We start from the raw sequence: 25,461 nt of genomic DNA, 5'->3' as shown, positions 1-25,461 counted from the left end.
CTGGGAGGAGTGTAGGGCAGAAGAGGGGTCATTCCAGTGGCCAAGGCATTCTGGGTGATAGGGGGCAGGACTTGTTGAGGAAAGGCAGAAAGGATCCTGAGTACCTGGCCCTGGGTGTGATTGGAGGAAACAGCCCTTCCTGGGGGCCTCTGAGAGAGGAAGGACCCTCCCAGAGTGGGCTGGCTGAAAACTAGAATTTGTGTCTCGATTGCTCTGCCCTCTCCCCTTGCTGCTGAGCTCTCTCTCTGCCTTCTTCCCTCAGAGCTGAGGTCATACTGCTTTAACGTGGACCTGAGATCTCTGCCTTGTGGATGCCAGCTCTGTGGGTGCTGGTCTCAGGTAGGTCTGAGCCAGCCTCTCACAGACCTGCTGGCTTCTGCTGGCTGTCCATACCATTGGGTCTCTTCCTCCTCCTCTGACCATGTGGTGAGTCCAGCTCTAGGTGCCCCTGGAGCAATCCTCCCTCCCTAGCCTGGTTACTGGACAAGCTTCCCACTGCTAACTCTTTTCAGTCTCCTAATCTGTTCTGGAAAATCCAGGGTCACTCCCTCCACGTTTAAGATTGGATCACCTTTTCCCAAAATTCAAACCTTACCCACTGAGACCCAGGAATCCCCTCTTGATTGAAAGCCAAGTGAGACTTAAGTGAACCTTGAAATGCAAAGATAAAGGGACTGGGTGTGCCTCAGAAGAATTTAGTCACTAGCTTTCTTTCAGTCCGAGACAAGGTTTATTGTGTTGCCAGTAGAAGCAATTTTTAAGGATTTGCGCATTTGGAAGGGACGACTAAGTTTTTTATATAGGGGAAAATATTGTGGGAAGATTTGGGATAGGATTGAGGGGGCCAAATAGGGTGTTGTGGAGGTAACCTAGAAGGAGTCTAAATGGGATTTTAGGGGTTGGAAGTAGCCTTGAGTGGTGCAGAGGTAACTGACAATGAAGGGCTGGACTGGGCTGGGCCCACAATGCCAGAAAAACTGAAAGGATTTTTGAGTAGGTGGGGATGTGTGGGGAAAGTTGAGGAGCTGTATTGATCTTTTGGGATCCAGGTCCCATGTCCAGTCAGAGGGAGATCTCTTGATTCAGGAGCCATTGAGACTGTGACTGGTCTCATCCCATCTGGGATCCCAAACCCCTTCTGACTCTGGGTTCTCTGAAGGACAATAGGGGAAAGGAAGGGGAAAGAGAGTAGTAAGAAAGGGTGGGACCATCTTCTTTTCCCAGCTGGACCCTACCTCTGGGTTTTATTCTCTTTCCTCAGGGAAGGATCTCACCCCCTGTAAATCCCTGTTGGCCAGCCTCTTGCCCTGGGATCGTTCTCCCTCCCCTGCTCAGTCTACAGAAGACCAAGCTGGTAACCTGGAGCCTGAAGGAATGGCCCCTGGGACCTGCAGACCCCCATCCCAGGTGAGTGCACTCTGTCTACAGACTTGACCAACATCAACTGAAGAGGCATTTCCATAGAGGAAGAGGATTGTCTATGAGGCTGGCAATCCCCCACCTACGAACTGTTTCTTTGCAAAAACAGGCAGGAAATTGCAAACAGTAGTGACAGCACCTCCCTGTTCTCTGTACTTTGAATTGATTCCTGGCACTTTGGCATCACAATCACTAACTACCTCCTGCCCCTGCCCCAATTGCTGCCCTCTCCTGTGCATTTTCTCAGTTTTCCCTCATGAACCCTGAGTCACAAGGAAGACCACTTCACTCATTTCTCTCTGCTCTGTAGAAGTCTTGTGTTTGCTCCTTTAGCTATGCCTGGCACCCCTTCCCCACATATCCATAGAATTGCTCCCCTCTCCCCTTTGTCTCTTTGACCAAGCTCTCCCTACCAGACCTGGAAGACAGGATGCTCTGCTTATCCTCCAGGGTCTGAGCTGCAGAAACAACTCTGTCTGGTGCACATTGACTGGCCCTTGTCTTGTAGCTCATTTGACTCTCAAGGGCACACTGAAGGGCCAATGAGGGGAGAAAGAAGCAAATTCTATGAGCAGGGGTTCAGGTGTTGCTGGCCTTCTACATATTTTGGTCCAGTGTTTCTGGAAAATATGGCCACTCAAGAAAAGAGGTTAAGTTGTTTTCTGGGTCACATTCACATATTCAAAGGCCCTTACCAGAGCTATTTGGACCAGGCCAAAGAAAAGAGTACCTTCTTTAGCTGTTTGTTAATTAGCATTTTTTAAGGACCTAGTACTTCCCTTGTTAGAGAAGATATAGGGAAAGGGCTGAGTTTTGGAGACCTAGTCAAAGTTCTGGGAGTTTTCTTTTCAAATGGGTGAAAGAGGGGTACTGAAGGAGACACTCAGTTCTTGTCAAAGAGGCCTCAGGCCCTTTGTGCAAAGATACAGTAGAGTGATTTACTTTGTCCCCTAAATCCACTTTTGACCATCTTCACAACAACCATATTGGGTAGGTGTTCTTATTTACTTCACAGTTCAGGAAACTGAAGCAAACAGGTTGGGTGACTTACCAACCAGGGTCACAAAGGAAATGTCTGAGAGTGGATTCGAACTCAGAGCTTTATGATCTTACACCATTTCCTAGCTCCATCAACCTTGTATTAGTGTGCCCATCTTCCCCCAACACCTCCAACATTGACTGGTACTATTTTTTGTGATTTTTGGCAATTTTGCAAAGTATGAGATGAAACCTCAGTATTTTGCTTTGCTTTTCTCTTATTAATGTTTTTTTGTTGTTGTTGTTGCCTTTTTGGAGGTCAATTGGGGTCAAGTAACTTGCCCAAGGTTACAAGGCTAGTTTTTGTGTGTTAAGTGTCTGAGGCCCAAACCAAACTCATGTCCTCCCAACTCTGGGCTGGTGCTTTACTCACTGTGCCACCTAGTCGCCCCTCTTATTAATGGTTTGGAGCATTTTTTCATATGGTTCTGGATATTTGGCAGTTCTTTCTGAGAATTTGTTGTTCATATCCTTTGACCATTTATCTATTGGGGAATGGCTACTTTTTGTTTCTTAGCTGTTTCTCTCCTGTCTGACTCTTTGTCATACATTGGGGTTTTCTTGGCAGAGATGCTGGAGTGATTTGTCATTTCTCTAACACATTTTATATAGGAGGAAGTGAGGCAAACAGGGTGAGGTGACTTTCCCAGGTTTAGTTAGTGTCTGAGGCTAAATTTGAATTCAGATGCTCCTGACTCCAGGCCCGGTGCTCTGATTTATCTACTGTGCCACCAAGCTGCCATTGACTATTAGACTTTTTAAAGATAAGTGCATTTTTCCCCAATTACATATAAAAACATTTTTTATTCCTAAATTTTGAGGTCACAATTCTCTACCTGCCTCTTTCCTCTTAGCCCTCCAGCCTATAGTAACCAATCAGAAACAGGTATTCTTATAGATTTGACTCAATTCTTTGTATATTTTAGAAGTGAGTCCTTTATCAGTGACATAGGTTGTAAAAATTCTTTCCCAATTTTCCACTTCCCTCCTAATCCTGGTTACATTGGCTTTGTTTGTACAGAAGCTTTTCAATTTAAAGTAATCAAAATTATCCATTTTGCATTTTATAATGCCCTCTAATTCTTGTTTGGTCATAAAGTCTTCCCCTCTCCACAAATCTGACAGGTAAACTATTCCTTGCTTTCCCAGATTGCTTACAGTATCAGCCTTTATACCTAGATCATGCACCCATTTAGACTTGATTTTGGTATATGGTGTTAGATAATGGTCTATGCCCAGTTTCTGCCATACTGTATTCCAATTTTCCCAGCAGTTTTTGTCAAATAGTGAGTATTTATCCCCAAAACTGGGGTCTTTGGGTTTATCAAACAGTAGATTACTATAGTCATTGACTGCTGAGTCTCGTTCACCCAATCTATTCCATTGATCCATTACTCTGTTCCTCAGCCAGTACCAATTAGTTTTGAAGACTGCTGCTTTATAATACAGATTAAAATGTGGTATAGCTAGTCCACCATCCCTAGCATTTCTTTGCATTAATTCCCTTGATATTCTGGACCTTTTGTTCTTCTGAATGAATTTTTTTTACTATTTTTTCTAGCTCTATAAGGTAGTTTTTTTGGTAAACTGATTGGTATGGCACAAAATATATAATTTAATTTACGTAAAATTGTCGTTTAGCTTGACCCAGACACGAGCAATTGATATTTTTCCAATTAGTTAGATCTGACTTTATTTGTGTGAAAAGTGTTTTGTAGTTTTGTTCATATAGGTATTAGGTTTCTTTTGGCAGGTAGGTGCCCAAATATTTTATGTCTACAGTAACTTTAAATGGGATTTCTCTTTCTATCTCTTGCTGTTGAATTTCATTAGAAATATACAGGAATGCCAAGGATTTATGTGGGTTTATTTTATATCCTGCAACTTTGCCAAATTCATTTATTGTCTCAAGTAGTTTTTTACTTGATTCTCTAGAATTCTCTAAGTATATCATCATATCATCTGCAAAGCATGATAGCTTGGTCTCTTCTTTGCCTAATTTGATTCCTTTGATTTCTTTTTCTTCTCTAATTTCTACTGCTAACATTTCTAGTACCAGATTGAATAAGAGGGGTGATAGTGGACATCCTTGTTTTCACCCCTGGTCTTACTGGAAATGCTTCTTTCTATTGGAAAAGTCATTTCCCAATTGATAAATGGTGAAAGGACATGAACAGGCAGTTTTCAGAGGAAAATGACTTAACTAGCCTTGTGACCTTGGGCAAGTCAATTAACCCCAATTCCCCTGCCTCACCACCCCTCCAAAACAAAGAAGGATCTGACATTGAATTTGAACTCAGATAAGTCATCTTAGTTTAAGTGCTCAGAGAGGTCCCAAAGATGTTGGGCCAGGTAAGAAATGAGATCTGAAATGAGTGCTCCTTCAATGTAAGTTTGGCATTCACCACCCCATCCTATGGTGGTGAGAGATGGAAGCTTGCAAAGAAAAGAGATTTCAAATAGCTTTTATTGGGTGTGAGTTAGGGAATCAGAGATCAGTTATCAATCAATAATAAGAGGACTGCCTTCTGGCAATGAAAGCCCACATGATGAATACAAACCAATGAAGAATAGTGACTCAAGATCCCAGTGAAAAAGAAGTATAAATTCTTGAGAATCTCAAAGATCAAGAAATACTTTAGGGCAGCCAGGTGGCTCAGCAAGTAAGAGCACTGGCTCCAGTGTTGGGATGACCTGGAAATCGAATCCTGGGCTCAGACAGTCAGCACCACACACAGAAATAACTGGTCGTGTAACCTTGAGCAAGTTACTTAACCCCGATTGCTTAAAAAAAAAAAAAGAAATACATTAATTGTTGCAAAATAAAATAATAGAATAAAGGAAGTGAAAGGTATTAAAAAATAGTCCACGAGTCAGGTGTTTTAAAGATAAAACCACACAGATCAAAAGTAAAGGACAATTTTGCACATATGATGGAAGAATTGTTCCCAAATATCAGAATTTCTGATCAAGTGAATCATATACTAATGATGGAAATGGAAGATCATCAAATTCCTAGAACATTGGCAAAACAGACATGTAGCAGAATGGAAATAGAGATGACTGCTCCCAGATATCAAGGCATTTTCAAATGAATTAGCTGAAATACAACCTGTATTAAATTTTGCTTTTTTAAAAAATGTATGAAGGAAACTTCTGCAATTACTCTTTATTTCTATGTAACTAAACAATAGCATATGGATTGATACTTGTGATACTCTGATACTTGTGTTAATTTTGACCTGACAGCAACACCAAGAAGATACAGGTGTTCCCAAAAGGTCAAGGATATCAAGGGAATATATATATTTTAAAAAACCAAACAAACATGAAGGAAGGCAGTCTAAACATGCCAAATTTTGGACTGTATTATTAAGGCATAATTATCAAAAGCAATCTGGTACTGGCTAAGAAATAAAGTGATGGATCAGTGAAATAGATTAGGTATAAATTACCTTATAGTAAATGACCCTAGTAATCTGGTATATGATAAACCCAAAGATCTAAGCTTTTCAAGCAGAAATTCATTTCACAAAAACTGCTTTGAAACCTGGAAAATACTATATCAGAATGCAGTTATAGACCAACATCTGTACTGTAATGCCAAGGAAAGGCAACTTCCCAAGGTGCAGAATACCAGCATGGGTGCTCTCCATTTTATTCAGCGACCAACCAAGAACAGAGAAGATCAAAACATGACATCATTCCAAATACAGCATTTACTAAGTGTGATTAAATAATCTCCAAGTACTACCCCACCCCAGGACCTTCCAATCATTCAATCAATTACAAAGTCCCTGTTCTAAATACTACTCCACCCCTAGGCTGTACCTTCATTTGGTCCATCACAAAGCCCCTCTTCTCAAATGGAGATTAGTTTCCAATCTAAGTAAAGTACATTCATTTGTTCAACCATAGAACACAAAAAGGTGAAAAGTTCCCCACCCCGGGATCGCAATTGAATCTACCCCAGAGTTACATCAAGTTTAAGCACAGCACTTGATACCCAAATGGAGGTCTTTTCTTCATCTTGACACAGGCAAGTTCTCAGCAATCTTAGTTCCTGGGGAGACAAGGCTTAGCAAGGCCACAAGATACATTGCCAGTCCCTTCATTAATTCATCCTCTGTCTGTAGAACAGTCCTAGAACCCCTGAAAACATTAGCAAAACCCTCTCCCAGGATTTCTGTAAACATACAACAAGAAAATCCTTCTTCAGGGCTTCTGAACCAACAGAAAGGTTCCCAGACCCCTGCAACAACAGCACTGTCCTTCACCAGTGGACAGTATTCACTCTCTGTCTGCAGGACAGTCTCAGGAGCTCTTAGCCAGCAGCCAGGTTCCAGGACTTCTTCAACAAAAGGACTGTCTTTCACCAGTGGACAAATCTGGCAAAACAACATCAAAACAGACAAAGTACCAGCAAAACAGCCATGTCTCCTCAATCCTTGGCAGCTCGGGGGGCAGGTCTCAAAAGTCCAGGGCAATTCAAAGTGGCCCCCAGCAATTCTCTCAGTCTCTCTCTCTGCCTCCAGGAGGTGCTGCTTCCAAAAAGTTCTTCTGCCTCTCTCTTGTCTCTCCAAATCTACGTCACCAGCTCCTCCCAGTTCAGGACTTTCTTTTCACATCAACAAGTCCATCCCACAGGTGGGATTAACAAGCTCTGGGTTTTAACACAATCAATTTGAAAACCAAGCCAATACAGGGGAATCTTTATATTCCATTACTATCACAACATCTCACACAGTATACCAAAATAAGGTCCAAATGGGTAGGAGAATACCATAAGCAAATTAAGAATGCATGGAATCGTTTATCCTATCTCTCAATAAGGGAAGGATTTATGACCAAACAAGTAATAGAGAATAATACAAAATGTAAAATTTATAATTTTGATCATAAAAAAGTAAAATGTTTTAGCACAAACAAAACCAATGCAACCAAAATTATAAGGAAAGTAGAGAAATGGAGAAAATGTATTTTCCTCACAAGTATCTCTGATAAAGGCTTCATTTCTGCAATATATAAAAAAGGCACTCTAATTTATAAAAATACAAGTCATTCCCCAACTGATAAATGGTCAAATGATATAAACAGTCAGTTTTCAGAATAAGAAATCAATGCTATCTATAATACGACAAAATGTTCTAAATCACCATTAGCTAGAGAAATGAAAACTAAGGCTTCAACTCATACCTATCAGATTGCCTAATATGAGTTTGGAGTGGATGTGGAAAAACTGGGATACTAATGAACTGTTGGTTGAGTTAGGAACTGATACAATCATTCTGGAGAACAATTTGGAACTATGCAGAAAAGGCTATAAAACTGTATACCCTTAGATCCAACAAAACCACTACTAGGTTTATAGCCCAAAGACATCAAAATAGACAGGAAAGGAAGTATTTGTACAAAAATATAGCAGCTCTTATTGTGGTGGCTAAGAATGGAAACTGAAGAGATACCCATCAATTGGAGAATGGCTAAGGCATCGGTGGTAATTGATTGTAATGGATTATTATTGTGCTATAAGAAATAAAGAGGGTGATTTCAGAAAAACCTGGAAAGACTTATAATGCAAAATGAAGTGAGGAGAGCCAGGAGAACATTATATACAGCAACAGCAATATTGTTCTATGAAGAACTGTCAATGACTAAACTAATCTAAGCAGTAAAATGCTCCAAGTAAATTCCAAAGCAATATTTTAAAAAATATTGGGGCGGCTAGGTGGTGTAGTGAGTAGAGTGCCGGCCCTGGAGTCAGGAGGACCTGGGATCTGTTCCGGCTTCAGACACTTAACACCCACAGAAAAAAACTGGCCCTGTAACCTTGGGCAAGTTACTTAACCCCAATTGCTTTAAAAAAAAATTCCAAAGCACTAATGAGGAAACATACTATCCGCCTCCAGAGAAAGAACTGATATTGTTTGCATACTGACTGGAGCGTGCTATTTTTCACCATCTTCCTTACATTCATTTTTTTCAAGTCTTTCTGGAAAAAACTAATAGAGAAATGTTTTACATGATTGCACATGTATAACCTATATCTTATTGCTATCTAAGGAAAGGGGTAGGGAATCGAAGGAAGGAGGGATAGAATTTATAACTCAAAAATGTAAAAAGCCACAAACATTAAAAATAATTATCATGTAATTGGGGGGTAAATATATTTTCAAAAGATGTCAACAAAAAAAGAAAAGAAAATAGAGGTTCTGTACCATTATGCATAGCACCATCTACTGGTTATAGCAAAATGGAGAAATTTTGAATCCTCTGAATTAGTTCACTTACTTTGACAGCACACTTTCCAGAATGTGCACAGAGGTGATGAGATTGTGAAAAGAAGTAACCTTTAAATCAGTTAGTATTTGATTACTTGGATTTCTTTATAGTTTCCCTTACTTGGGAAAAGTTAGCCCTAGTAGCTAAGCCAAACTAACAAATATTCTCCTATGACTAAGTTACCTATAGATTTAATGAATAAGCAAATTGGTAAGACTTTATCATTTAGTAGCAGATAATTTATAGTAAGACAAATATCTTTCTAGGACTAAAATAATCATGGGATTATAAGACACCTTCCAAGGTCAAATTGCCCTTTCTGGCTGATGGAGTAAAGAGGTTGACCAAAATCCAAGTTCCTGTTTCCAGTCTTAGTGTATAAGCTCCTTTTTATTTTTTCTTCAGCCTGAGGTTAACTCTCCATTGAATAGTGTAATCTTTTAGGGTTGAGTTTACTTTTCTGGGAGCTGGAGGGTGGGGTGTGACTGCTAAGTCCAAACCACAAGTCCCTCTTTCCCAGTCTTTCTTCAAAGTATAGACTCCAGCAGGGACTGGGGTCTTTTTACCTTTTTTTTTCTTTTTGGAGGGAGGAAATGCAGGGCAGTTGGGATTAGGTGACTTGCTCAAGGTCACATGGCTAGTAAGTCTTAAATGTCTGAAGCTGGATTTGAACACAAGGCTGGTTCTCTATTCACTGTGCCACATCCTGTCCCTGGGGAATTTTCACTTTGACAGACAGGTTGAGAGACACAGGATGAATCTGGGTCAAGGAAGCCCAGAAGGAGTAAGTAGTCAGATGACCTGCTTTGTCCAACTGAATTATGCTCAAAATATGCTCCTTAACATTACTCCAAGTTTTTTCTTCCTCTTCTGTTATAAAAATAAGCCTCATGAATTATACCTTTATCAGAAATTACCGAGAAATTAGCTGACCTTATTAAAGATAAGCTGTCAACTGTTATAATTATATCATTGTTTATTGGCTAATTTTGTGCCTGAGATTATTTTCAATTTCAGATAACTAATATGAACAGTTGATGCTGCTTTGCCAGAGATAGTTCAGTGTTTGAGAGGCTCCCAAGGAAAGTGTGACAGAAAAGAGGTAGGCTGCATATCACACTGAAGATCCACTGAGCTATTGAGCTGACCTCATTGTTGTGTGCCTGTGAAAGCTGAACAGTCTACCAGCCCCATGCCAGGAAACAGGATCACTTCCATTTGAATTGTCTTAGGAAGATTCTGAAGGTCACCTGGCAAGATTAGGTACTGGACATTGAGGTCCTTTCTCAAGTTAGATCGACAAGCATTCACATTCTACTGCAGAGAGCCCAACCCTGATGGACTGGCCATGCTGTTCAAATGCCAGAAATTCGAAAGCCTAAAAGACTGTTTGAGAGAAAACACATGCAAAGAAGGCACTCACCAGGTGGTCAGAAGAAGGGATACAAGGACATTCCCAAGGTCTCTGGAGAATTTTGTAGTCAATTGTGAGACATGGGAGATGCAGGAAAGGACCACCCAGCATAGCTTGGCCTCATCCAAGAACGTGCTGTGCTAGCAAGGCAGAAGTGCAGTAGCTCAAAAGAATGATGAGATGTGCAAATTCAGAGCCATCTCCACCCCAAACATTCACCTGGATTATTTGTTACCAACCTGTTGTGGAGCCTTCTGGACATCCCTGGTCAGACACATTAACCCTGACATAGTGATGTCGTTTTGTCTGCCTTGAGCACAAAGAACAGCAGAAATGACCAACCATGTAACTAAACATTATACTAAGGACATAGATGTTACTGCCAAATGAAAGCAGTCATGAAGAAAAGGCAGGAGATGTTTTGACAATGACACATCATATCCCAGGCAGACTCAAGCCCTCAGTGTAACCAGAGATAACTCTTCTTCACTTGGCCAGAAAGTGTCACATCCCTCAGTTCAGTGCAGATTGTCATTAATGTGTCTCATGAATCCCTTTCATGTTTTGTCTAGATAAGACTTTGTTGATCATCTGTTTCTTCTTATTCCTATAATCAAGCATTCTACCCCTGGTGTACTCCCCATACTCTGTATTTGCCAGCTTATCACAAAATTCATCGAATTTTATTTATTCCACATTGCTTTTATCGGTTCTGATAAGTAAGAAATATCCCATCATCTTCTTTCTCCTCCAGAGATCCTTCTATCTCACAGATTAAACACATACTTTGTCCCAGATTCCACAGAGAGGCACATTCCATAGTAAGACATTCCTCAACTTTATTCCAACTGATCATATCAAACACTTTTCTCAATATTTCATCAAGCTCTTAATGAGTATGGTTTTAAGTGTTGACTCTGATACTCAACAAGGATATGACTGTTGGGTAAATCCCCTTTCTGTGCTTTAGTTTCCTCTTCTGACTTGATGAGGCTTAGACTGCATAAATTCTGGAGTCCTTTTTCAGATCTAAAACTTGTGACTGTTGATGGTTTAGGAGTTGGTGACATTCCAGGATGTGTGTATGGACTTCACCCCAGAGGAGTGGAGCCTCTTAGACCATCACCAGAAGAAGTTGTACAAGGAGGTCATGCTGGAGAATGCCTGGAACTTTCTCTCTTTGGGTAAGGACATTTCCCCTGGCCACTCTGAGTCTACTATGAAAGGTAATATCCTGATGCCTCAGTGTGCTGGCTATAGAATATCAGTTAATAGAAAGGGAAAAGTGCTGGTGTCCTGTTTCCAAGAGAGAGGGTCCCTCCTACTGCCTGGCTTTCCTGTAAAAGGTCAGTAGATTATGTGAAGATAATATGAAGCCTTCTTTGTTGCTCCTGAGGCTGTCTCTTGCCAATTCTAGGTAGCTTGAGGTCAAAGATGAAATCAGTGTTGAAATATGTCAGATGTAGAACTAATCCCATGGATTATTTAGTTCAGCCTCTCTCTGGACATGAATTATTTCTGCCAAATCTCTGAAAACTTCTCAGGCAGCCTTTCCCTGTATTCTTCTTTTTGGGAAACATCCATTTGTAATGTACAGTTCTTAGTTGTGCCTGGTGTGATACATGTGTTCTTAATCTTCCTTTATTTTACCTCCACATTCCAGTACACATTGTGGGAAAGGAAGAATGGGAATAAGGCTTTCCATTCGCTGCTGTGCTAAGTTCTTTCTTTACAATATTATGATTTTAGGTGATATTATTATCCCCATATGTCACTTGAGAAAACTGAAGGAAACAGGTTAAGTGACATCTAATAAACTGCCTGAGGCTAGATTTAAGCCCTGGCATTACTGACTCTAGGCCCAGGGCTTTCCTCTGCTGCACTACCAGCTGCCTCTAATTTCTGAATAATGGAAACTCTGCAATGAGTCCATCCTCTTATGTAGAAGGTGCACCAAGATATCAAGTTTTCTGATCCCAAATTGGCTCCAGCATCTTCTCCCCCACCTCTCTCTAAAGTTCCCCAAAAGAAATGTTATGGAAACTGTACTTAAGGATTCTGGGAACCATCCTGTGCTCCTTGTTTCCATGCCCTTATCGATGGCAGGAATAATAGACTGACCAAGAATCAGAATTTGACTAACTCAGGTTCATTGAGCTCCCCAGCAGGACAATATCTCCCAAAGAGGCAGTGACTCTCTGAATGAAGAGTAACGATATTTTTATAGGTTTCCGAGAGTGAGGAGTCATGTGGGAGACAAGAGCCAAAGCTGATTTGTCAAGGTCTAATTTGCTGGAACTCAAGCCTGATCTGGCACTTCCTAATTTGGTTACTTGGATTACAACCATTAATGGGAGAATAAACCAGCTATGTGTGAACATGATGGAGTGATTCTCAAAATTGAGTATCTTTGTATATGTACTGTTTTCCCTAAAGAGAACTTAATTCCATGTTTTTTCTCCATGCTCATCCCTGATTCCCCATGCTCAGCGTTTCCAGTTGCCAGAGAATATTTAATTTCTTATTTTGAGGACAGGGAAGCACCATGTATACTGGAACAAGAAGACCTGAGGATCAGCTGTCCAGGTGAGTGAGGTGAAAGCAGGTATGAGAGCTGTGATTCTTGGACTTGTGGCAAAGCAAATGCTATAGTTGGGGACAGGAACCCCTGAGCTGGACTTCTTTTTCAGACACTTTTAGCAGTGGGTCCATGGACAAGTCAGCAAACCCCATGGAGTCTCAGTTTCCCCTTCTGTAAGATGAGGAAATTGGACACCATGGCAATTAAGCATCCCAGTGATAAATCTGTGATCCTAAAAGAAAGTCATTGTTTGGAATTTGAGATCATAGAAAGTGCAAAGGGGAATTAGGCTTTCCGTTATGGACTCTTTTGAAGTCTGTGAACATTTATTAACTTCCTCCTATGTGCTTTGCTAAGCACCAGGGATATAAAAAGATAAAAGGATCATCCCAGTGAATAGAGCACTGGCCCTGGAGTCAGGAGGACCTGAGTCCAAATCCGGACTCAGACACTTAACACAAAAACTAGCCGTGTGACTTTGGGCAAGTCACTTTACCCCAATTGGCCTCCAAACAGCAAAAAAAAAAAAAAAGGATCATCCCCTGCTCTCCTGGAGTTCACAGAGTGGTGGGGCAGATGACATGCCAACAACAATTAGAAATATGTTATGGACAAGACATGGGAGCTCATTGAGAGAGTTAAGGCACTAAAATGAAGGAGGCCTGGAAAGATTTGTTGAGGAAGGTGTGCTGTAGGGGAAGCCAGGGTGAGCATTGTAGGCATGGGGATGGCATAGAGAGCCCAGAGAGTCAGGAGGTGGAATGCCCTTTTCACAGAACAGAAGGGAGGCCCATGCCACCGGATTATAGCATGGTTAGTGGGGACATGAGGTGAGAGGCAATTAGAAGAGTAGGGGAGGGGTAGGTAAAGAAGGATTAGGTGATTAATAGCCCTAGAGAGGATTTTCTATTTGATCCTCTTCCTAGGGACCTTGAGGAGGTTGTTGAGTTCATGGTAACATGGTCAGTCAAGAACTTTAGGAAGATGGTCTTTGATAAGTGGGTGGAGGAATGACTGGAGTGGGGGGAGACTTGAGGCAAATGGAGCCAGTGGCAGGTTCTAGCATTACCTCATATGTGAGGTGTTTGGGGCCTGAACTGAGGTAGCATCTGTGTTGGGGGAGAAGGGGATATATGGGAGAGATGTAACCTAGGTGGTATCACAGGACTTTGCTGCAGATTGAATGTGCGAGTAAGGAGTGCATGATGTCTTATTTGTGAGTCTGTATTGGGAGGATGCCTTGGAAAACATTAGGAAAGTAGGAATATGGGAAGGTTGGTTGGGGAATAAAGAATGATTTGGGTTTGGGGAATTACGACAGGAGTGTCACTAAAACAGAGGAAGAGAGGGGAGGGAGGAGACAGGTGATTGACTCTCACAGACTTCAGAGAAGGCAAGAAGGATCAGGATGAAGAAATGACCAGTGGATTTAGCAACTCTGAGATTTTTGGTAGTGTTGGAGAGAGGAATTTCAGTTGAACAATGAAATCAGGAGCGTGGACTGCAGAGAATTTCAGAGAAAGGAGAGGAAAGGAATTGGAGATGCCAGTTGTAAATGAGTTTTTCCAGCTGTTTAGCCATGAAAGGAAGAATGATAATGGAAAATATGTCCAATTGAATCAATCAGGTGACTGTTTTGAGGATTAGAGAGAAAGGGTTTTATTTGTGGCAGTAGGGAAGGAGTCATCAGTATGGGAGAGACTAGAAAGTAGTGAAATAGGGGATGCTGGAGAGGCAGTGTGCTGAGGAAGACACCGTCCTAGAATGGGATGATTTACACATGGAACGGAGTTTGCATTGTCCAGCAGGAGGACAATTTCATCTTGTAGTGAATCAAAAAGGAGAAAAAGGCCTTTAATGTATGGGACATGAGGAGATAATTTTTTCAGTCAACAAATAGAAGGCACCTTTTGGTGCTGAGAAGGTTTGTAGGGCTGGACAACGGGAGCAAGCAATAAGGGACAGTTGGGAAAGAATAAAAAGAATTGGAAAAACTGCCCTGGTGAATGAGAAAGGCAGTCAGTTAGGTGGTTTTTAGTCATTTCTGAATCTTTATGGTCCCTTTTGAGGTTTTCTTGGCAAAGATCCTGGAGTGATTTGCCATTTCCTTTTCAGGCTCATTTTACAGATGAGGAAAGCAAAGACAGGAGGTCTAAGTGACTTGCCCAGGGTGACACAGCTAGTAAGTGTCTGAGGCTGGGGCTGATCTTGAGTCTTCCAAACCAGTACTCTCATCCATTTCATCACCTAGCTACCCCAGTGGAGTCAGGAAGATGTCAAAGGATAGCCTTCCCACAGTGGGTTCCACACTGAGATTATGAATCCTCAATTTGTAGGGGACCCAGGCAGCCTGCTTTTGTGATTTCCTTTCCCTCTCCATTCAGTAGTATCTAAGTAGGAGCAAAGGGAAGGAGAGTGTATAATCTAGTTCAGTGGGATATAAGGGAACTCAAGGAGTGAGGCTGGTAACAGTTTAAGAGGGAGAGTAGAATCAGGGAGGACAGAGTCAAAATCAAAACAAGAATGAGAATTCCAGGCATACCCCCAAGACATTGTAGGTTCAATTGCAGAGCTCTGTAGTAGCATGAATATCAAGGGAGTCCCTTGAATTTTTAGTACCTCAGTGAATATAAAAGTTATTTCTATAATATACTATTGTCTGTTACATGTAGAACACTATTATGTCTCAAAAACTTACGTATTTTAATTTAAAAAAAATGTTTTATTGCTAATAAAAGCAAACTATCACCTTGGCCTTTAGTGGGTCTTAATCTTCTAGCTGGTGGAGGCTCTGACCCAATGGTGATTGCTGCTGACTGATCATGGTGGTGGTTGTTGAAGGTTGTGGTTGCTGTGGCCATTTCTTAAAATAAGGCCAACAGTGAAGTTTTCCACATTGATTGGCTCTTCTTTTCCCTTGAACTTAAAGCCCCATTGTAGGGTTATTGATTGGCCTTATTTCAGATTGTGTCTCAGAGAGCAGGAAATCCCAAAGAGAGACAGAAAAGAGGTCAACATCCAATAATAAAATATTTTTTCTAAAAAACAAAACAAGACAAAGGTAAATACAATCGAGAAAGGCCATCTAGTTCCATGGATAGAACATGTCCACTTTTAGGGTTGGAGTTCTGGTCTCAGCTGCTGGGACTCAGCTCCCTCAGCCATTCTGAGGTCATGGCCTGACTTGAGAATGCTGGGTCTGCCAGTGTCACAGGTGTTTGTGAAGATGTGATGTGATTGTGTGTGAAGCTCTTTGTAAGACAAGCTGTCCTGAAGATGTGGGCTAATGGCAGTTTGAAATGATTAATGTTGTCCATTTAACTTTAAAGACTTTTCTCTTAGCCTGGGGAAGTAGGGTATGCATCAATTAGTTTACTTACTCACAATGGAGGGAAGGGATGATAATTCTATCTGTGTGTACATGTGTCTCTATATATGTCTTATTGTTTGTTTCTTGCAGAAGGAGAGATTAGACCTGAAAGGAAAGAGACTACTGAAAAGCTAAGCATTTCTGTGAAAGAAACTCACCAGGAAATCTTCATAAGTGATGGTCCTTGTGACTTCACAGGGAGACAAATCTGTGCTGTATTTCACAGAATCCACACAGGAGAGAAACTTTATGCTTGTCATCATTTTGGGAAAGACTTGAGTCAACAATCATCCCTGAATTACCACAAAAAAATTCATACTGGAGAGAAACCACATGAGTGTCATGAATGTGGTGAAGACTCAACGTTCATTATTCATCACAGTATTGACAGTGACAAGAAACCTTATGAGTGTAATCATTGTGGGAAGGCTTGGAGTTGCAGCTGCAGTCTTGCTGTACATCAGAGCATCCACAGTGGAGAGAAACCTTATAAAAGTGATAAATGCAGAAAGACTTTCAGAGAAAGCTCCAGCCTTACTCAGCATGAAAGCACCCCCACTGGCAAGAAACCTTATGAATGTAATCAATATGGAAAGGCTTTTTCTTCTGGCTGTAACTTTACTGAACATCAGAGAATCCACACTGGAGAGAAATCTTTTGAATGTAATCAGTGTGGAAAGGCTTTTAGGAGGAACTCTTTTCTCATTGAACATCAGAGAATCCACACTGGTGAGAAACCTTTTGAATGTAATCAATGTGGAAAGGCTTTTAGAAGGAACTCTTATCTCACTGAACATCAGAGAATCCACACTGGTGAGAAACCTTATGAATGTAATCAATGTGGAAAGGCCTTTAGATTGAGCTATAGTCTTGTCGTACATCAGAGAATCCACAATGGAGAGAAACCTTATGAATGTAATCAATGTGGAAATGCTTTTAGATTGAGCTATAATCTTGTTGTACATCAGAGAATCCACAATGGAGAGAACCCTTATGAATGTAATCAATGTGGTAAGGCTTTTAGAAGGAACTCTCATCTCACTCGACATCAGAAAATCCACATTGGAGAGAACCCTTATGAATGTAATCAATGTGGAAAGGCTTTTAGATTGAACTATAGTCTTGTTGCACATCAGAGAATCCACACTGCAGAAAAACCTTATGAATGTAATCAATGTGGAAAGGCTTTTAGATTGAGCAATAGTCTTGTTGCACATCAGAGAATCCACACTGCAGAAAAACCTTATGAATGTAATCAATGTGGAAAGGCTTTTAGATTGAGCAATAGTCTTGTTGCACATCAGAGAATCCACACTGGAGAGAAACCTTATGAATGTAATCAATGTGGAAAGGATTTTAGATTGAATTGTAGTCTTGTTGCACATCTGAGAATCCACACTGGAGAGAAATCTTATGAATGTAATCAATGTGGTAAGGCTTTTAGAAGGAACTCTAATCTCACTCAACATCAGAGAATCCACACTGGAGAGAAATCTTATAAATGTAATCAATGTGGTAAGGCTTTTAGAAGGAACTCTCATCTCACTCAACATCAGAGAATCCACACTGGAGAGAAACCTTATGAATGTAATCAATGTGGTAAGGCTTTTAGAATGAACTCTCATCTCACTCAACATCAGAGAATCCACACTAGTGAGAAACCTTATGAATGTCATCACTGTGGAAAGGCTTTTAGAATGAACTCTGATCTTGCTATCCATCAGCGAATTCACATCTTATGAATGTGATAAATATGGAAAAGGCTTTCACAGAAAGCTCCAGTCTTGCTGCACATGAGAGAATCCACACTGAAGAGAAACCTAATGTGATAAAACCCTTTATGTACACTGTTCACCTTACTATACAAATCTGTTGAAAACAAAATCCAAGATACATAATTTCTAGGTAATCATTTAATTAATTGTGTCTAGTGAATAATTAATAAAGGAACAGTCATTTAGCTGTCTCTTGTAAACCAAAGATAAATCATAGAAGTTTAACAGTTTTATATACCCTTAGATAAGTAGTTGTTACCAACAGGCATAAGTCAACTCTGATTGGTTAAAAATTAATGAGAATGAATATTATAACCCTGAGCCCCCTCCCAGACTGATTATTTTGACTAGGTAAAAAGGCCATTCTCTGCCTCTTTTCTTTTTTAGCCTTTGCCACTGAATGGGCATTGCCTCAGTTAAGCTGAGAGCTATTAAAGACCTTACCTTAAAAAGACCAAGGACCCCTACTGCATGATGGTCCAAGTCCAGTCATCCTGATCTACATCTGGTCCCTGGATCCAGATGTGTCATGGAGAGTGTGAGGCTGGTAAGTTTGCACAGCCCTGCCTCATTTAAATCCAATTCACTTGCAAGTCTTGCCTTCAGCTTCCTGATGTCGTAGGCCTCTTGGAGAATGAAGGACAAACAGCAACAAAAAGACAACATTAAACTCAAAAAGGAAATAATTGAATACCAGGAGAGAAGATAATAGTTTAAGGCGAAGGAAGAAATAGTAAAATTTACAGTAATAACAGCTAATATTCGTAGAGTGACTTGTATGTTCCATGCAGTTTACAACTATTATCTTCCTTGATCCTCAGGGAAAGGATGTTATTATCATTGCTTTACAGATAAGGAAACTGAGGCAAGGAGAGGTATCGTGCCTTGCCCAGTGTCACCCAGGTAGAAAGTGTCTGTCTGGCTTTGAACCCAACTCTTCTTGGCTCCAGGAATAGTCCTCTGTCCTTTGTGTCACCTGGCTGCCTCATGGTGGAAAATAACTTTGTACTAGGGTGGAGGCTTCAAATAGGGGAGATAAGAGGATAAGGGACTTTCAAGATAGTGTTCCAGTCAGTCATCTGGGACTGGCATTGATGGAAGAATAAATGGACTGAGGAGTGGGAAGCATTCCATTTCAATGATCATTTAATAGTGTTGAGCCCATTCCCTTCCTCCACCTACTTTTTGTTTCTAAGGATTGAGATAGGAGCAAAGAGGAAAGATCAGAGCATATCAAGAAGACAATATAAGTATATACTCCTAATAATATCTATGTGGGATGAATTCTGTAAAAACCGGGGGATAGCAGAATGTATTAGAAATCAGAACTTGCCATGTTGTATAAAAGAAACACCCTTGGCACAAAGATTCACACAACCTTGAAATGAAAGGACAACATTCTGTAATACGTTTGGGAACTTGGTACCCCTAAACTCACTCAACTGTATGCCCTTTGACACCATGATAATATTTTTGACCTATTTAAAAGTATTTAAAGGAGACAGACAAATAGTAAATATACAGTTACAGTATTTATTCCCCTAAAGCTAGCAGACTTGTACAAGGAGCCAGGAGCTGAGTCCTGAGTGATGAACAGAAGAATCAGAAGACTTCTATACATTTAGAAACATCCCATTTCAGGGTAATCATGTCATACAGATTTATGATCTCCATTTGTTTCCATCTGTATGCGAGAAAATACAAATTGACGACAAATGGAGCAGGGTTCATTTACAATTTATGGTCTCAGGATATCTGTTTGGTAAGGGAACTCACACCTCCAGTCTTATCTTGTCTCAAAAGTTGCCGACACAGGAAAAGACATTTTTAAAGCAAGGGAAAGCAGTCTGATTAATTCAGACTTTGGCCCAAAATATGATATTTAATGTTTATCATTTCCACTCTTTTGGTCAGGAACAAACATTTTAAGATTTCATTTCTTGACCAAAGAAGGTATGAAGAAACCTCTCCTTGGCAGGGGGGGGGGTGTCCCCAAAATCCTTATCTAGGTAAATGCAGGTTTTCCCCAATCACTTTCTGAAATAGTGGGCACTCAGGATAATAGTTGAATAGTTGGACATCCCCAGAGATGGGCAACCATGGCAAGGCAATTGTAATAAAAAACAAGAGGAGCAGACTGCAAGGGGGATCAAGGTAGAGAGCACAATGGGAATACAGAACAACCAAGTAAAAACAGGCTAAAGCTGCAGAAAGATAAAGAACCAGTTCTGGCCATGTTAAGAGGACACAGGGAGGGAGCAGTTCTTGTGCAGGCCTGGTCTGGACTCATGGTTTCCCATGATTGCCTCTCATGTCGTCTTTTTCAAATCCCTTGACTCAGATGTCCACTTATGAGCAGGGGCAATCTTTAGATGCCCAGAGTTCATATCCACAAGTTGGAATAGTCAGACAGACTAGACAGGGGCTCCCAGAAAGATATGATTTGTCATCAAAGGCACATAGAAATGGTTGATTTTCCCAGCCATGCAAGGCTAGCTTCAAACAGTATAAGAAATAGATGAGTTTTCTAGCCACACAGGGCAAGGCTCAAACAATACAATAAAGTCTTCCTCACAGTTTACAAAATAGCATAATTACATCATCAGTGACAGATTAAAGTACTAGGCAGCTCAAAATGTATTAGTTTTGGTAAGGGAGATTACATGTCACCAAGATAACCAAGAAAACTTACACATGAACCACACAAATTAACAGAATCATTATTGCCAATGTTAACATCAAATTCCTTGTTTCCCAGTGACCTATTCCCAATATCCATTTAAACATCACCTTTTGGTAAATTAATTGGTATGGCACTAAATATATAATTTAATTTAGGCAAAATTGTCATTTTTATTATATTAGCTCGACCCAGCCATGAGCAATTGATATTTTTCCAATTAGTTAGATCTGACTTTATTTGTGTGAAAAGTGTTTTGTAGTTGTGGTCATATAGGTCCTGGGTTTGTTTTGGCAGGTAGATTCCCAAATATTTTATAGTGTCTTGTAAGGGTTATGGGATTTAAAGATCTTCCATGCCCCATTGGACTTGCTGACGTGGCAGGAAGGGGTGGAGCAAGAGGAAGCGGAAGCCAAGCTAGAGTTCCTGCGGTGGCTAGCAGTGGCTGTGAGGGCCCTTTTTGAGTCAGCCAGAATTTCTGCTAAGGACTCCTGCTGAGGACTTCCAGGGGCCGGAGCTGCTGGGAGCGCGCTCCCTGGACTCTGGGTGGTTGCTGTGAGTGGGGAGAGGAGGACCTTTGCCTGAGGTAGCCTGTTCTGTTTTAAAGGCTTGAGAATGTGGGTGCTTTCTACTTTATCTACCTGTGCCAATGTCATAAACTACTCTGATGGCTTTCACTTTCTGGTTTTGGGACTCAGTCTTTTGGTATCTTAATAAATTTTCTAGCTTATTCCCCCATATGGCAAGCATGATGTATTTTGTGATGGATAATTATATCAGCATATCTATAATTTCCATAGGCATTGTGAATATGGCATTGCTGACACATGTCTACAGTAATTTTAAATGGGATTTCTCTTTCTATCTCTTGCTGTTGAATTTCATTGGAAATATATAGGAATGCCGAGGATTTATGTGGGTTTATTTTATATCCTGAAACTTTGCCAAATTTATTTATTGTCTCAAGTTAGTTTTTTACTTGATTCTCTAGGATTCTCTAAGTATGTCATCATATCATCTGCAAAGAGTTATAGCTTGATCTCTTTGCCTAATTTGATTCCTTTGATTTCTTTTTCTTCTCTAATTGCTACTGCTAACATTTCTAGTACCAGATTGAATAAGAGGGGTGATAGTGGACACCCTTGTTTCACCCCTGATCTTCTAGCTTCTCCCCATTACAAATAATGCTTTCTGATAGCTTTAAATAGATGCTACCTATTATTTTAAGGAAGGCTCCATTTATTCCTATACTTTCTTATGTTTTTAATAGGAATGGATGTTGTATTTTGTCAAAAGTCTTTTGCATCTATTGAGGTGATCATGTGGTTTCTGCTAGTTTTATTGTTGATATGATCAATTATACTGATGGTTTTCCTAATATTAAACCATCCTTACATTCATGGAATAAATCCTACCTGATCAAAGTGTATTATTCTTGAGATAAGTTGCTGTAGTCTTTTTGCTAGTATTTTATTTAGAATTTTTGCATCTATAATGAATAAAACTTCTTAATAAATTTGGTATAAAAGAAAAAGACGTGCAAAGTCATATAGCTTAATAGAAGGACAGAACTTCCTTAGTTCTGTTTGATTCCAGGCATGAGTCACATCTGATAGGCAATCATGTAGCCACTAGGTGCTGAAAGCAGGCCTCAGGAATAATTAGGTAGTGAATTTTCTTTTTCAGAAAGGAAAAGCATAGTTGGGAATTAGAGTCAGAGAAGATCTCACCTAGGTAGTGTCCAAGGTTGTCTTCAAAACTTTTCCTAAGCACAGACATCCACTGTTAGTAGTTTTCAGCCTGCTGCCCATGCCACTCCATTATATGCTTTTATGACAACTATTCCTGTTATCAGAACTTAAAACAGTAATAAACTGCAGTCCCCAAAAGTTTTAAATAGCAAATAAATATAGACTGGTATCCCTCAGATAGGGCCATCTATAATTTGGTCGAGTTGTTAATTATAAAATCAATTTACAAATCTATCTGCCTTCCTAAAATACTTCCTCACACTCTCTCAACATACTTAACCATCTAAAACTGACACAAAGGTATCCAGAACTGCTCTCTAGAGACAAATGGAAGAACCCCCACTTGTCCCCAAACCTTCTTATCTTCCTTCCATATTTCTAATCCTTTATCTTTCCAAATCTCTCAAACCTGTTTTCCATAATATTCAGCTTTCCTTTACATTTTTTAACCATAAATCAAGACAGAGCATAAGTTATTATTCTTTTACTAACATAACTGTTCTGTACTAGAATCCTAGCTTAAAGAAAGCAAAGAGGTTAATGGCTAATCCCACAGACAGGAGTTATGTCCTTGTTTATTTTTCTCTAATTATACTCAGTCTGGAAGAATGAGTTACTTCAGGAATCTAAATCTTTTACCTATACATTCACCTATAAATGTTAACTTTTGCTTAAGCCATGAAATAACTACAAATTCAGATTAATACAGCAAGATCTCTTCTGCTTTGTAACTTCTTACATTAATTTAACAATAACTTATTTTGGATATTTAGAAGATCTTCAAAAAATATATAACACCAGATTTTTCAAAACACCTCTTCTTAAAGTATTTTCTTTTCCTTAAAAACAGTTTGAATTTATCCTGATGTTAAGAGGAATAATCACTAAACCTTTATGAAGAAAATTAATTGGAAAGTTTTAAATGATATCTTTCTTTTTCACCTTAGAGCAAAAACAAAAACAAATGTTTAAAATTTCAATTCATTAAACTAAGTGTCCTTGAGTAACATAAATTCCTAAGGTGGTATACAGAATTCCTAGATCATGAAGTTCCTTAGTCAAAAAGGTGTTGTAATAAAATCTCACAACAGGTAGCGAGCCAACATGGCAGAGTAGAAGCACAAACTTGGCATGAGCTACTGCTCCAATCACTTCCTATACATATTAAAAAATGACTCTAAACAAACTTTAGAGCTACAGAACCCACAAAGTGACAGAGAAAAACAAATCACCACTTAAGGCAGCCTGGCAGGTAAACAGGAAGAATTTATCACACTGAGATGGGAGCTGAGTGCAGTCCCATGTAAACTGTGTGGTTCTGGCCCCAGGGAGACCCTGACCAGTGGTGGCCAGAGAAGTCTTCAGGACAGTGAATCACTAGTAGCTGTGGCAGTTTCCGACTACTCAATCTCTAAACACCAAAGACATAGTAAAAGGTCTGTGTGGAACTCTGTTGGAACAGGGAGGCATTGAAGAGAATGATCCGGCCCCTGCTCCCAGGATGAGAGGCAGCAGAGGCGTGCTGGCTGTGCAGCCCCCACATGTCTGCCTCAGGAACTCCTGGTCTGCAGTAGGGGAATCAAGTGACCATTCAGAGGGCAATTGCTTTTGCTTTAACCTGCTTAGATCTGGAATGCAGTCTTGGGTGGTGGTGCGTGGCCAGTGAGCCAGAGCTTTTGGGGGTGTAAATAGTAATGGAATTTAAAGATTCCCCTGTATTGGCTTATTTTTCTGGTTGAGTGTTAAAACCCAGAGCTTGTGAATTCCACTTGTGGGGTGAACTTGTTGACGTGAAAAGAGAGGGCTGAACTGGGAGGAGCTGGTGCCATGGATTTAGAGAGGCACAAGCAGAGAGAGAGAGAGGCAGAAGAACTTTTGGAAGTAGCATTGTGGAGGCAGAGAGACACGGGATTGCTGAGGGCCAGTTCGAGCTGCCCAGGACTCTTGAGAGCTGGCACCAGAAGCTGCCAAGGACTGAGGAGACATGGTTGTGATGCTAGTACTTGTTTTGATGTTGTTTTGCCAGATTTGTCATCTGGTGAAGGACAGTGCTGTTGTTACAGAGGTCCTAGAACCTTGGTGTTGGTTCAGAAGCCCTGAAAAAGGATTTTCTTGTTGTGTGTTTACATAAATTCTGGAAGAGGGTCTTGCTGATATTTTTAGGGGCCCTAAGACTGGTCTGCAGGCAGAGAATGAATTAATGAGGACACTGGCAATGAATCTTGTGGCCTTGTTAAGCTTTGTCTCCCAGGAAAAGAGATTGCTGAGAACTTGCCTCGGGTCAAGATGAAAAAAAGGACCTCTCTTTGGGCACTAAATTTTGTGATGATATCTTAACTTTGTTGTAGCTTGGGTGTAGATGATCTTTGTGCTTTCTACTGCCCCTTCTGTGAAGGTACTTGGTGTTAACTGATGGTAATTGTAATTCAGTTGTGATCCAGGAATGGGAAATTTTTTACTTTTTTGTGCTCTGTGACTGATCAAATGAATGTACTTTGTTTATGATTGGAAACTAATCTCCATTTGAGAAAAGGGACTTTGTGATTGACTAAATGAATGTACTTTCCAGGGGTGGAGTAGTACTTGGAAATTATTGAATTACCCTTGGTGGATGCTGTATTTTGATTTTCTCTGTTCTTAATTTGTCACTGAATAAAATGGAGAGCTACTATGCTGGGATTCTGAACCTTGGAAGTTGCCTTTGCTTGGCATTGCAGGTGGCTATAGAGAGGGCACCCTCCTAATAGGTCTGGCAGCTGTGAAAATACCAGCAATTTGGGACAAAGCTCTCTCCATTCTGTAGGCAAAGTTCTACCATGGTAAAAAAGCTCAAAAGTCAAATAATTGGCTGGCAATATATGCAAACAGAGGAAGCACACACAGACCATACAATCCTTTTTGGGGGACAAAAAGAATCAAGGCATAGAGTGGGAAGAAGACAGTTGTCAGAACTCCTGCACCAAAAGCCTCCAAGAAAAATATGAACTGATTACAGGCCGTGGAGGAGCTCAAGAAGGATTTTGAAAATCAAGTAAGAGAAGTGGATGAAACATTGGGAAGAGAAATGAGAATGATGCAAGAAAATCATGAAAAGCGAGTCAACAGCCTACTAAAAGAGTCCCCAAAATACACTGAAGAAAATAACACCTTA

At 40.4% G+C, this 25,461-nt stretch overlaps 1 pseudogene; it reads left to right on the top strand.

The window, feature by feature from the left end:
- Nucleotides 1–215: 215 nt before the first annotated feature.
- LOC138160776 (zinc finger protein 850-like) overlaps nt 216–25,461 on the top strand; it is a 47,626-nt pseudogene continuing 22,380 nt past the window's right edge.

This window comes from Petaurus breviceps, unplaced genomic scaffold, assembly GCF_028583685.1.
Source record: "Petaurus breviceps papuanus isolate PSGF00001 unplaced genomic scaffold, PetGlider_PUasm1.0 182, whole genome shotgun sequence".
Lineage (NCBI taxonomy): Eukaryota > Metazoa > Chordata > Mammalia > Diprotodontia > Petauridae > Petaurus > Petaurus breviceps.
The sequence above is the reverse complement of the archived record's forward strand: the minus strand, read 5'-3'. Positions and strand labels throughout refer to the sequence as shown.